Raw genomic sequence first — 14566 nt, forward strand, 5'->3', positions numbered from 1 at the left:
ATGGCTGGAGATCAGGACATGGTGACATAGAAAAGCTAGTCAGTGTCCGTCCTTGATTAGCTCGGCATTTCTTGGTGTGTTATAATGGAGTCCAGGTAACAATAAGATGACATAGGTCAGACTTTTCCCCCATCTTAAAATGAGATGTTGTAAATAAATAGAATGGTCCTGACAGTTAAAATTAAATTTGATTGATAGTTTGCCAGTGAAGTCAGAAATCTCTCTAATTTATCTAGATTAAATATCATAGATGTTTTTAAAACATGTTCAAAATGCTTTGGATCTGTCTTAAGAGGTTAGAGCCCACTTGTTTTCTTGAGATTGGGTTCTATTAGCAGCTCATGTGAATTGACTTGATTAAAACAGATGTTATGGTGCTTAAACTCTAAGAATTGGCAGAATTCGAAAGAAAGAAAGAAAGAAAGAAAGAAAGAAAGAAAGAAAGGAAGGAAGGAAGGAAGGAAGGAAGGAAGGAAGGAAGGAAGAAACAAACAAAGAAAGAAAGAAAGAAAGAAAGGAAGGAAGGAAGGAAGAAAGAAAGAGAGAGAAAGAAAGAAAAAAAATCAAATACACACACACACACACACACACACACACACACACACACACATCACATGGCTCTTGGCTTGCTATATCTTAGATTACTGCCTTGCCACTTAAGAAGCTCCAGGAGAAGGAATTACAGCAAAGACCCAACAATCTCTCCTGAGGACACATTCCTTGGTCTCCATCAAGATTTTAGGTTACTGCAGTATGTGAGTATGCAGTATGGCAGTATGGGAGTCATGAGGCACAACCAACCAGCTAAGCTGCCTGAGATTCTTAACCCTTTGAGACTGAGTAATACTAATAATTATCTTTTTTGAGCTAGTGAGTTTTGAGATAATTTATGAAGCACTGTGGCATAATTAACATAAATATTCAGTATAAGTTGTTTATTAAGGACTAGTACAGATAACTTATGAGATATTTGGAGATATATTTTCCAAAAATGTCCTATGTAAGAGATATTTCAGTTAAGAATTATTGATTATAGTATCAGATGTTGGATTAGATTTCCAAGGACCCTGGTTCTGCCTAACTCTATGACCAGTTTGCTTAACTTCCCAAGCTTCAGTTTCCTCAGTTAAAAAAGTAAGGACAAGAAGCTCGATTTTTATCTTGTTATTATAATAATATAAGCAAGCCCTCTCCTAATACTAAGATCCAAGGCAACTTTGATTATAACTTGACTAGTAGATTCCTTTATGACTTCTGGCATGTAGACTAGGTCATGTGGTGACCAGTACTTTTTACAAACTTCTAAGAGCCAGAAACTCCCCTTGCCCAGTGGAAGAAAAGGCTCTCCCTCCTTTTATGGCTCCATCATGGCTGTCTGTGGCTTAACACTATAAACTCTCCCAATAAAATTCTCATCTGGATGATAAAAATAGACTAACAACCAATAGTTATAAAGTAATTGAGTATCTGCAATGTAAACATGAAACAAACATTGGCTGTTATTGCTGTTTCTGTGTTTAGAACACCTTTCACTCAAATGGTGACTTAAGTAGCCTGCTTTGCAATGGGCCTGGTGAGTGAGTTTCCAAATCAAGTGTTAAGGGAAGCCTTCATTAGGCCCTGAGCACACAGGAGTCTGGGGCTGGTCTAGAGACTGTATTACTTAGGGACAATTGTCTTAGGACCATAGTGGAGTATGCTGTTAACTATTATGAAAACATTAGTGTAAGAGGCAAACTAGTAAACTATTCATGCTTTGGAGACTTTAACTCTCAATGAACATTATTCCCCTTGACTTCACAAATACAGTTTATCTACCAATGTGGTGATTTGAATGAGAATGGCCACCACAGGCCTATATGTTTGAGTAGCTAGACCCAGTTGGTGGAACTGTTTGGGAAGGATTAGGAGGTGCAGCCTTGTTGGGGGAGGTGTACCATTGGGGATGGACTAATGCCATTCTCAGTTAGCTCTCTCTGTTTCTTCCTGTTTGTGGATCTGGTTATGAACCCTCAGCTGATGCCCAGTGCCATGGTTGTGCCTGTTGCCATTATGTTCCCTGCCATGATGGTCATGGCCTCAAACCCTCTGTTCATCTAATTAAACTCTTCATTTTGTAAGTTGCCCTCACCATGCAGTATCATCACAGAAACAGAAACCCAAACTAAGACAAACAGCTTCTCAAAATATTCTGGTCTAGGGATAGATGGACAGTTCAGCAGTTAGGTTTCTTGCAGAGGACTGGCATTTGGTTCTCAACACTGGTGTGAGGTAGCTAGCAGTGCCTATAACTCCAGCTCCAGGGGATCTGATGACCTCTTCTGACCTTTGCAGGCATCATTGTTCATCTGCACATACATACAACCCTAATTAAAAATAAAACTAATCTTTTTAGAGAAGTAGTCCAGTCTAAGCCAGGCACAATGGTGCACACCTTTAATCCCAGTACTTGAAAGGATGAAGCAGACAGATCTTTATGAGTTCAAGGCCAGCCTGATCTACACAGTGAGTTCTAGGACAGCCTGAGCTACATAGTAAAACCTGTCTCAAAATTAAAATAAAATAAAGAGTATTCTGGTCTCAAATATCATATGTTCCCTCCTACAGTAATATTTTAAAGCTACTGTTTATGTTAATGATATCTTTATATGAATTTTAGATATCAGGTATAAACTTGAAACTTGAAAGATAAAAACACAAAATGAAATTTAGGTTTACAGAAACTTTTGAGTGAAATGTCTTTCTACACAAGTTGGTACATTCAGTCTAGTCTCTGACCTTTGCTGTCTATCACCAGCACCCAGGAGCTTTCAGAACAGATGAGGCATAGTCTATTAGTCAGAATCACACATAGGGCTAATTGAATACCTGATTGTATAGACAAGGGCAGAGCAATCTACCATTTTGGTGTATTTTCCTAAAATTTCTAACCTGACCTTGAAGTAGCAAAAATGGAGATAAATTTGATAATTTTTTTCTAAAATAATAAAATGTGAGAAAATAAGTCAAGAACATGCTTTTCCTGCTAAGAGTACAAGAAAGACAGATTTTAATCATGTTTATTAAGTGAAAGTAAGAATAAATTAAAAGATCTCAAACAGAATGATCTTTTAAAATACAGAAAAGATGAGTGCTGTTCAAGAGACATGTGAGTAAAAAGGAGACTACTTGGTGCCTTCTGTTTTGTGGAGAAAGAATTTTCCTTCATTAAAACTGACACTATTTGGAAAATCTCAATGTCACCTCTAATCAGGATACATTTTATGTGAGGGTAATCTGTGCGCACTTCAAAGATGTCTGTAAAGTGAGGCTGACTATGTTTTGTCATTTGCATGACGATAAAGCCATGAGCAACTGTGTTTCAAATCCTTTCTTGATGTAAATTATAGAAGCCATGAACAGAGAAAACCACTTGGAAAAAAATACTCCTTTTTAAAAGGAGACAAAGATTTTGATGATGTTAATATTATATCCAGAAACTTCTGTTCCAAATAAAGTTACAGTTTAAAAAGAAAAAGATTCAGAAAACAAATTAGTTACATTTTTCTATAAATAGAGATAATGGCAGTTCCAACTTTATAGGGGTTATGAAGATGGATGATCACTTTAAGTTAATATAAAGAATATAGAACAGTGCTTTGCACATAATTCATGTTATGTAAGTACATAAATGTAATAATTTTTAGGATGCAGAATATTAGAGCGGGGATGAATGTGTACAGTGATGTGCTGAGAAAAGGGCTCGTGACTAGAGGGACATGGAAGGCACCTGGCCACATCTGTATGATCAGAGTTGCGCCAATGTCATGCAGTGTGACAACAGGTAACTTTGCTGAGGGCTGAAGGTGCTCCTCTGTCTTTTCCTTTGTTGCATTACCTCCCCTTGCTTGGTTTGAAGTGATTATTTCAGACTTTTCTCTGTGTTTAAATCTCTTTTGCCAGAGTTTATTGTGACTTAAACATTTTTTTATTTGGGGGCTGGAGAGGTGGCTCGGTGGTTAAAAGCACCGATTGCTTTTCCAGAGGACCTGGGTTCAGTTCCCACCACCCATATGGCAGCTCACAACTATTTCTAAATCCAGTTGTAGGGGGCCCAACACCTTCACATAGACATGAATGCAAGCAAAACACCAACATACATAAATTTTTTAAAAAAATCTTATTTTATTTTAGACTCTGATTTTATTGTGATACCCATTTAACTACCATGGTACAGTTGTAACATGCACATTCCTATTACAATCTATACTCATGAACACACACACACACACACACACACACACACACACACACACACTCAAGCATTCACATGAATGCCCCTTTCATGAATGATGGACAAGCTTCTACCAATTTGTACTTCTTAGTGCACAAAATTCATTTTTCCTCCATGTTTACTATTTTACTGAATGAAATAATGATGATTGAGAACACGTATCATTTCTGAATCAGGTTTAGATGTTCTATAATAATTGTAATGAGTCACATTTGCATTAGGGTATATAATTTACAAAGTAGTTGTTAGAAATTATCAGATTTGATTCTTATAACATTGTTACATTAGCATTAGCATTTTTTACCTTTTATCTGATGATGCTACAAGCTAAGGAGGTGTCTTGTTAGCTTTCTATTGCAGTGATAAACATCATGACTGAGAAGAGCATGGAGAGGAAAGGATTTATTTGGCTTACACTTCTTGGAAGGAATCCACGGCAGGAATTCAGACAGAGACCATGAAAGAAAGGTGCTTACTGACTTGCTCAATTTGGTTTTTTATGCACCTCAGGACCAGATGTGCAGGGTTAGTACTGCCCACAATGGGCTGGGCCCTCCCATGTCAGTCATTAATTTTTTAAAAAAAATGTATTATAAGCTTGCTTAAAGACCAATCATATGGAGACATTTTCTCATCTGAGTTTCCCTCTTCGCAAGTAACTCTAGTTTGTGTCAAGTTAACCAAATCTCACCAACACAGGAGGGAATTTAGCCTTAGAGACTGTTTTTGCGACCCTCAAGTCCACAGGAATTGTAGAGTTGTGAGACTCCAGATTTAAATTATTTTCTAATTTATTTTATTCTGTCACTCAAGATTTTGCTAGTAAGCATAGATCAAGTCAAAGAATATTAAAAATGATTATCTGTAGTTTACTTCTCCTTGTTAATATTTTATTCTTTCTATTGCTTAAATACTAGCTTTGAATATTATTTAATTATTATGAATATCCTGAGTCTTCCAGTCATGGGATTGAAAGAATGTTCCGATCATGGGATTGGCAGAAGAGATCTTCCCAAATTCCCACCTGCTGTTTATTCAACTTTACTAGTCTGGTTGTTGATGTGAAGATATTTAATTAAGATCACTGATCAGCCAACATTAAAATGGAGCAAATAGCCTGTATTTTCTGCTTTGGCCCACTGTAATCTCATTAGTCTTTAAATACTAAAGAGGAAGTAGAAAGAAAAAAAAAACCAGAGGAGTTAAAAATGTGATGAGTCAATGAGTTACTTATTTTTAGCTGGAAGGTTAAGACAGCTGTGTGGATGCCTGAGAAGCAATTCTGTTACTAACCAATGGAAATAAGCCCCACCTACTAGTTGTACCCTATATGAAACCCCAGTTTAAGAGTTATGAGATACCTTAGTTTTTGTGTGGTGAGACCTTGTAAGAGAATAGCTTGTAAAGCTTTTCCACAGTTTTAGCCAGTAGGCCTGTGGGGAAAAGATTCTTGAAGTCTTGAAGTTAATAACAACAGGCTATATAGCAACCAAAAGTGAACACAGAGCTGTCCATTTAAAATCTAAAGTTCAAAGGAGGAATATGAGATCTCTCTTCCCAATGCTCTTCTCCTCACTCATTTATCCCTTTTTCTGAACACTGAGATAAGAAAGTCGTAGTCAACTCCATTCATCATTTTCAAAAAGCATGTGGCTCCAGGGAATTCTAAATGGCTTCCTTTACATTATATCAGGAGACTCTACTACTCCCTGACCAACATTGCATTGTTGTATCTGTAAGGAAAGAATCAGCCATTCTAGAAGGTATTGCTTTGGTACCATCAATAGTAATGATAGAACCTACAAAAATGTATACCTGCCATTTCATTTCCTTGCACCTTAACCAGGGTCATAAATGTCTTTCACTGGGCCCTCTGTGATGTCAGAGTATAGGATACTTTTTTCCTTTATGTGGCTCTAGCTGATCCTCAAATAGTTGACCAAAGGTTCCTGTTTCTTCCATGAAATTGGGGGAAAATATAGTCACGTCATAAGCACTGTGTGTTGGGCACTTTTCCAGAGTGGTAGCTTAAAGACTAGATGTTCTAAGTTGAAGCAAGCTGCCCAGAAACTGTAAATAGTGATTCTATTTCTAATGTGGTCATATTCTGCACAACTGGGAGTAAGACATGACTATATCATGAATGCTGTCATTACAGATACAATTAGTTAAAATCAGCTAGTCCTGGAGTAGAGTGGACCCCGTACTCCAATTTGACTGGTGTTCTTATAGAAGGGGTTTGTGGGGCATCTCCACACAGGAAGGACATTATCTAGTGATGAAGGCAAAGACCAGGTCAATGCAGAAAGTAAAGAACACTGAAGACTGCCATCAGACCACAGTAGCTGAGAAGAGGGCCTTCAAACAGATATTTTCCTCATTGTTCTCAGAGGAACCAACCCTGCTCAACCTTTATCTTCAACACACAGGCTCCAGAAATGTGAGAGAGTGAATGTATGCTGTTTTAGCCACCCTGTGTGAAGTGCTCCGGAATGGTGGTTATACCGTATATGAGGTCAGAAATGTTCCCAACTCTCCCTCATTGTAGCTAAGAACAGTGGATAAACTGCAGTACAATCTTCTGTCAGTTCTGGGATATTAACCTCTGCAGCAAAACTTTTTTACATTACCAAGCTGTTCTATAATCTATGTCATCTTTGGACCTTTTCCAGATCAAGTCTACCTAGAGAGTTACACAGTCATCATATGCGCAGAAGGGACATAATGGAGGGACATCAAATGGCCTGTCCTAACATAAGAATATGACTCACTAATGTGAGATGGGCCAAATGTCTCAGGAACACTTTATTGCTGTCATAAAAACAATTAAGTAAGACCTCATGAAATATTTTCAAAGAATCACCATAATTTTGTGAGCAAGCACAGAAATGGGTCTTTTGAAGTTAACAAAACCTCACTCTTCCTTTGCTTCAGAACAACAATTTAGAATTGGAAAAATACTCAAGATTATACTTGTTCCTAGTTCTAATAGCATCCATGAGTTCAGCGACAAAGGACAAGAGCATGTTTAACAATATGTGACTGTCAAATAGAGCACTGTTTCAGTGAACAAAATCTGATTCCCCTCAACCATACTTTAACCAATCTTAAGAGTCAATACTCTGCCACCACTGAGCTCATCAAAACATTTTTCAAGCAAAGTACACAAACTAATGGCAGCATGTAAAACATTCTGACATTTCAGTTTTTCCTTAAAACTGGAATCCTGTCAGTGACACTGTCTTCAAATGGTCAATGTACTACTTATTTATAATAAAATATATGCCAAAAAACAAACAAACCAAACCAAACCAAAACAAAATAAGAGTCAGTGCTTAACCACAGAGAAGAAATAAAAAAATCCAAAGTGTGGGAACATGAGTTCTACGACCAATTTCTTGACTTTCTGCATAATTTCTCCATCTGGCTTCATTATCCATGAAAGAGGATGGATCCCACTATATTCTTCCTTACAAGGTTGGTGCATACTCTGAAAAATGTATTCAGTAGTTTCCCATGGCAATATGAAGCCATTTCTGTGAGTGTGTGAGGATGCTGAAACTCACCTGTTTCTGTGGCTTCTGATACATGGGCTTTTTGAGACCATTTGCTATCAGGATTTGGTTGAGGAGAGGAGAAAGGAAAGATGTGAAGTCAGGAGAGGGTTGGAACAGCAAGTGGCTGGGCCAGATGGAGGTACTGATGCCATAGAGAAGGGAAGGGTAACTTGACAATTCTGTGATCCAATATTTAGTTCTCCTTACTTATATTAATGTATGATTGTTGCAAATTTCTAAAGTTAGAGGGGTCATATATGTGCATATATATATAATTGTGTTAATTTATATTGTGTAAATGTATACATAGGTATAGATATGTAAATGCAGATACTTAAAGCTTAAAGAAAGACACCATGTATAACAAATAATTTTGATAAAGATTGGCACAATACGGGAAATATGTAGGTATGATTTTCCAGCTTTGAAAGATTTATCTGACAGTATTCACCTTCACATTACCTGAATGGTATTAATAGAATCAGAGCCTTAAGAAAAGCCTAGAATTTAGAGTTCTAACAAGAAATCTAAACAGGCTACAAGGGGGCAGATTGCTCTAAAAGACTCATTATAAAATCTTACTCATTCTTTAAGGCTCCATTATTTCTCCCTTGAAGGGAATCTGACCTTCCAATTTCCCCTATGCAGTGCCCTCTGTACAAAACTTATTCATCACAATGAAAACTTACATTGTTGTTTCTCCCCTACTTGCATGAATCTTTTGAGGTATGGTCTTGACACCATGGCAGAGAGTGACTCAGGCAAGCCCTGGCAAGTGGTTATCTCTCTTCACCTTAAGCAGACAGCCTGGAGCTCCGAAGAACTCAGTGAACACCATTGAGTCCACTGAATTCTGTGTGTGTTTGTGGAAGGCCAGATTGTCTTTAACTTCTATCCAAATCTCACATCTGCCTCTAGTCACCTGCCATGACTTCCTATCCCAAACTTCATGTGCTTTTATGAACTGAATGACTCTCAGGATCCTCAACATGAGTCCTGACCAGAGCCAGTGTCAAGCAGAGTGAATACCTACAGATTATGATACCTACAGACTGTGCTATTGTGTCAGCAGGGTCTGTAGTCAGATGTTGAATTTTAATGGCATTCTGAACAATGTTCAGCTTTCTAGCTGCTGTTAAGTCTCTAGATCTCTTTAAGCATAAGTTTAATGTAGAAATATGGACGCTGTTATACCCTTTAGGTTGGCTGAAGACAAAATGAGATAATAATGTACAGTTATACTTATGATTTTCCTATTATCTGATGTTTATGACTACAATTAGAGCAAGCACTATTTGTGTTTATGTCTTCAGAGTTGAGCACAATGCACTCCAATTTGACAATGGATAATTTCGTGTTGAGTAAGGGGCAGTTTCATGGCTGAAATTTTATAATGGCCTTTCTTGCCCACTTGTATTCATTCTGCTGCACTGTGTCCTTAGCCCATGAAAATGTCCAAACCTCATCTAAATAGTTTTTAAGAAATGCATACAAAGCCTCACAGTAGACACTATAGGATCTTAGTTATGGGCTGAGGAGCATTTCCTCTAACCATTTTCAGTGAGAAAGGTTTGAAGTGCTATATCGTCAGAAGGACTGGGAAAAAAAAAAAACACTACAGGCTGATGCATCAGGAACACTTTCTGGGCATTACTGTGGAGCTGACCTAAGCAAGACTGGTTGTTACTGTTGTGCTAGTGACTGTGGTGAACTGCCACTGTGGACATTACACTCACTGTGTACTGTTCACAAGTACTGCCAGAAGCCAGAAGAAAGGGACCTGTCCTATGGATCTGGAGTTATGGTTGATTATGAGTCAGCTGGTATGGGTGCTAGGAACTCAACTCCTGTCCTTTGAAAACATATACCCTGTAGGAGAGCAGTAAATGCTGTTAACCACAGAATCCACCAACCTCTCCACCACTGCAGCATATTTAATGTTTTGGGTTACTTATTGATGGGGAACCATGATTGTTCATAAAGTGGAAGGTAAGTCAGTGTGCCGGAGTAGAGGAAGTGAGAGAGGCGGCATTCATGGAGTGTGACAATTTTAGTTTACTAACAGGTCGTAGCTGTGCAGAACCTATCTAGGTGGACATTAAGTTTCCAAAATAACTTCCCAGATTCATATGTGAAAACTTAATTCTGGAGATGTTGACACTGGGAGATGTTCCTTTAGGAAGTTGTCAGGCCAGGATGGTAGATCCCTCCTGATTGTGATAGTGTTATTACAAAGAGACACAAGAGAGGGTTCCTGTACCTTCTGACATATGAGGATACAATTAGGAGGTGTCCTCGTTGAAACAGAATAGCAGACTCTATCCAGCTACTGCATCCTCTGGTCCCTTGAACTTGGTCTTTTCTGCTATCAGAACTGTCAAAATAAAATTAGACTGTTCATGAACTGACCTCCAGATTTTGTTATTGAAGCCTGAACAGAGAAAGAGAAGGAGAAGAGAGAGAAAGGAAGGAAAGAAGGAAGAAAGGAAGGAAGGAATGAAGGGAGGGAGGGAGGGAGGAAGGAAGGAAGGAAGGAAGGAAGGAAGGAAGGAAGGAAAGAAGGAAGGAAGGAAGGGGGTTTGGGAATTATATACTGGAATTATTTGATGAATACCATTATAATAAACACAATAGTTTTCTAGAAGCAGATTGCTTAGTCAAATGGTGAACATATTTTGAAGGCTTTTGGTGTATAGTAGAAAGTTGCTGCAAAGTTCTTAACATTCCTAATGCTACAACCCTTTAATACAGTTCCTCATGCTATGGTGACCCCACTATAAAATTATTCCATTACTACTTCATAACCATAACTTTTCTACTGCTCTGAATCGTAATGTAAATACCTGATATGCAGGATATTTGATGTATGATCCACAAAGGGGTTGTGACCCACAAGTTGAGAACCACTACTCTAAGGCTTGTTGGTTTTTATCATCCACAATGAGATGATATTATGAGTCAAATATATCCTGTATTTTCCCATAAACTTTTATTGAAACATAGCCATGTTTATTTGTGTATGCATTTTTTTCTACAATAGCAGAATTTACTGGCTGCAATAGGGACTATAATGCCTCCTGGAATACTGGAAATGTTTACTGCTTGGTCATTTACACAATGGAATTACAATTTTCATTCTTAACTCTGTATTGTAAAAACATAAATTTCTCTTCTTCCTGCCAGTCATGGAAATGAACAGATAAATGGTTAGATTAATGAATAGATGGATAAGTAGATGCATAGATACTCACAAATCTGGCAGACTAAATTAGTATTTTGATATTGGAAATATTTGTGTTTCCTCGTCATTTCTTTGACATCCCAATTTTTAAGTATGTTGCTTAAAATTAAACATTTTAAGTATGTTTTTAAGTATATTAGGTAATTCCTTCCTTAATATTTTGCTTTCTGAGTTAATGGTTTGAATATATTTATGCATAACTGTTATCCATTTTCCTTTTTAATGTCTTTTATATTATTTATAATGCCTTTGATATATAAGCTTTAATTATTTTGTGACGAAATCTGTAAATTTTTTTAAATGATTTATTTATTTTTATTTAATGTGCACTGATATTTGACCCCCATGTATGTCTACATGAGGATGTCAGATCCTCTGGAACTTGAGTTACAGACAGTTGTGAGCTGCCATGTAGGTGTTGGAAATTGAATCCAGGTCCTCTAGAAGAGCAGCTAGTGCTCTTAACCACTGAACTATCCAACTCCAAAGTCTGTAAATTTACTTATTTTTTAAATTGATGAGACAACTGGACGGTGGTGGCGCAAGCCTGTAATCCCAGCACTTGGGAGGCAGAGGCAGGTGGATCTCTATGAGTTCGAGGCCAGCCTGGTCTACAAAGTGAGTTCCAGGACAGCCTTCAAAGCTACAGTGAAACCCTGTCTCAGAAAAAAAAAAAAAAATTGATGAGACATGATCTTGTGTAGAACAGACTAACCTCCAACTTTATCTCCTTGCCTTTGTCTTCAGAGTGGTAGGATTACAAGTTGGCACCCTTACATCTGATTAGAGTCCATTCTTGATTATCTGTTTATTGTTGTTAATGCCTTAATCCACCTCTCTTATATTTTAAAGGAGAGCAGGTAGATGAGTGTAAAGGAAGAAAGCATTATTGGTGAGCTAATCTTCTTTTGCTACAGATTCACAATTCTTCTGCTGTGTGCTACATTCTGGTTTGCGTTAGTGTTTTCCTGTGAGAGTTTACTTAGTATTGTTCTCATGCTGCTCTCTAAATTTCCTCAGTTTTAATTGGTGAAAATTACATTATTTTATTGAAAAATGTTTACCTTTTCTATCCTATTTAATTGTTAAACTGAATAAACATGCAAATCACTCCGTCACTCTATAAAATTTAATGACGATTTCAATTGATAATCCTCACAAAGCATTAGTGTGTGGAAACAAATGTTCTTGCTGCCACATGAAGAAATACATGAGCAATGAGGAAGTAACTGCAAAGTGATTTCTTTTTGCTAAAAGAGTGCCCGCTTCTCTAAGCAGGGTTAGCAAGCTCACCAGGGCAGGAAGGTCACTTAGTCTTTATTTTAACACAGGTGGTAACTGCATCATTTCCCCATTGCCTGGAGCCTGGCCTTACTGTGTTTAGGAATTGGCTAGTTTTAAAAGAGTAAGCCCAAAGGAAATCAAGGAAAGAGACAAGAGGTCTGCCACTCCAGGGCATCAAGGTCTGGGAACACAGCAGGGACATTTGAGTAACAAACGTTTTACTAGGTGGGGGAGATGAAAATGTTTGTGTAAAGCCTTTACAAGGTAGAGGAGATTTATGGAATACTGGCCCTTGGTAGGTCAGCTGCTTTTGATTTAAATATTTTTCTCTCACAAGAACAATTGGAGTAATTGAAATATTTGCATGTAAAATATTCTCAGATAATAATAAAATCCTTTTTAGTGTGTGTGTGTATGTATGTGTGTGTGTGTGTGTGTGTGTGTGTGTGTGTGTGTGTGTATGAATGGATATAATGGGCATGTACATGTATATGTCTGTGGAAGGTATGGGACAGCCTCAGGCACCAGCCTCAGGTGCCATACACCTTGTTTTTTGAGACATTATTTCTCATTGACCTGAAGCTTACCGCCTAGGCTAGGCTGGCTGGCAAGCACTCTCCAGGGACTACTAAATCCTTGCTGTCTGTTGCTGACATTAAACATGAGATTAAATCAGATGACAGGGAAAAATCTGATGCTGGTGATGAGGGACAGTAAAGAACAAATCATCAGAAAGCAATCAGATGGTTAACCTCTTCAGAGAGTACTGGTCAGCGACAAGAGCGGCCTTGTCAGAACTAAAATGAAGTCTCTCTGGGCTTGGCAGCACTTGCCAGGATCCCAGTTTAGAAACCTGGAACAAAAGGCCAATCTAAACCTCGTGGCAAAGACTCTGTCTCAAGGCAGCAAGGTGGCATGGCTTGGGCCAGCCTGTCCAGTAGCTAGAGCCCAGAGGTTGTGCAGAAAAGTTCTTATGCTCTGTGTAAAAAAATAAAATAAAAATAAAAATAAAATAAAATAAAATAAAAATAAAAAAATGAGTCTTTTCTATCAAATACTATAAAACTGTGTTTAGGACAAGGAATTAAAATCTTTTTATCGCCCACCTAGTAGGACTTTTATGCAAATGTTATAACCAAACTTCGTTTGCTAACACAAAGACTCCCTGCTGCATCCCCAGAATTTGATGGCCTGCAGTTATGACCCCTTTCCTTCCTCTCCCTCCTATTCCTAGGTGCCAATTCTTTTAAGACTAGCCAGCCCAAGAAGAGGTCAAACCCCAGCCAATGGGGAAAAGACAGTCAGCACCTGAGTTAGAATAAAAACCAAGTGCACCTCCTGACTCACATTCATTTCTAAAAGCTCACTCTCTTGATCAAGAAAAAAAGGTGTGTTTCCACTAGTTTGGCTATTTGTCCCTGTGCTTTTTCCAATCATGGTCTTGATATCTCTTGCTCATACAATCCCTCCTCTCTCTCCCCAATAGGACTCCTGGAGCTCCACCTGGGGTCTGGCTGTGGATCTCTGCATCTGCTTCCATGAGACACTGGATGAGAGTTATATTATGACAGTTAGGGTGTTTGGCCATCTGATTACCAGAGTAGGTCAGCTCAGGCATCCTCTCGACCATTGCCAGTAGTCTGGAGTGGAGGTGTTTTTGTGGATTTCTGGGCACCTCTCTAGCACTCTGCTTCTTCCTATTCCCATGGGGTCCTCACCTATCATGGTATCTCCTTCCTTGTTCTCCCATTCTGTTCCCAAACCAGCTGGGACCTCCCGCTCCCCTAAGCTCTCTTTCCCCTGACCCTTGTCCTCCATTACTCCCCTCAAGTCCAGTTTGCTCATGTAGATATCATCCATTTCTCTGTCATTGGGCAATCCCTGTGTCTTTCTTAGCGTCCTCTTTACTAGGTAGCCTCCCTGGAGTTATGAGTTGCAGTCTGGTTATCCTTTGCTTTACATCCTTTGAGTACATACTATGTTTGTCTTTCGGAGTCTGGGTTAACTCACTCAGGATGATTTTTTTTTCTAGATCCATCCATTTGCCTGCAAAGCTCACAATGTCATTGTTTTTTTCAGCTGAGTAGTACTCCATTGTGTATATGTACCACATTTTCTTTATCCATTCTTCAGTTGAAGGGCATCTAGGTTGTGAACCAATAGCTGGGGAGCCCCCATGGAACTGGACCAGGCCCTCTGGATAAGTGAGAC

The 14566-nt window shown here is 38.4% G+C and overlaps 1 pseudogene; it reads left to right on the forward strand.

Annotated features, from left to right (window-relative positions):
* Positions 1-3758: 3758 nt before the first annotated feature.
* The window catches only part of LOC118569862, a 169109-nt pseudogene continuing 158301 nt past the window's right edge, over positions 3759-14566 (forward strand).

The sequence above is a fragment of the Onychomys torridus genome, chromosome 18 (assembly GCF_903995425.1).
Source record: "Onychomys torridus chromosome 18, mOncTor1.1, whole genome shotgun sequence".
NCBI classification, from domain to species: domain Eukaryota; kingdom Metazoa; phylum Chordata; class Mammalia; order Rodentia; family Cricetidae; genus Onychomys; species Onychomys torridus.